Source organism: Petromyzon marinus, chromosome 43, assembly GCF_048934315.1.
Source record: "Petromyzon marinus isolate PM22_M1 ecotype Great Lakes invasive population chromosome 43, UKy_Petmar_22M1.pri1.0, whole genome shotgun sequence".
Classification (NCBI taxonomy): Eukaryota; Metazoa; Chordata; class Hyperoartia; order Petromyzontiformes; family Petromyzontidae; genus Petromyzon; species Petromyzon marinus.
In genome coordinates, this window is record NC_133709.1 from 7,095,263 (window position 1) to 7,095,988 (window position 726).

Here is a 726-nt window from a genome sequence, read left to right on the forward strand (position 1 = left end):
TTGATTGCCATTGTTTTAAAATATGTATTCAAATACCACATTATGTACATATACTGCATTTATAAGCTCGTTTAGGTAAATGCACACGTTAGTCTGTTAATTATTTCATGAAGTAAAACGAGTAAGTTTATAAAGTATAAAAATACCACAATGCATGGAATACTATTACGACGTGTGCACCTATTTTATCTGTGAAAAAGTTTTTTTTACCTGTTACCATTAGTATGCTGCTGACGACCACGTCTAGCCTGCTTAATTTCGCCCCTCCTGATATTGTTAGTCGTACTTAAATGATAAACTAATCTGTGGTTAACAACAATGCCACAAAATGTGTGTTATATCCACACAAAATGCTTCCTTTTCACACATTAGACGTAGCATGCTCAATTCTGTTACGGTTCGTTCACCATAAATGTGGTTACATACTTTCAGAACATTTAATGGTTACATACTTTCAGAGCATTTGAAACGAGAATTTACACTTGCCCACTTTCTATTGACTCTATCAGTTCAGTATACTCTGGAAAACACAATAAGTGGATTCGTAAAAAAATCCGATTCTTTAGATCAAGGGGCCCCAACCCCCGGTCCGTGGCCTGCTAGGAACCGGGCCGCAGAGCGGGAGGTGAGAGCGGTGAGTCCGCGTGTGGCCCGCCCCCATTATTACTTCCACCTGCGCCTCTTTCCGGCACTGCGCACTTGTCTCAGTCGCAGTTTTGTTTACGC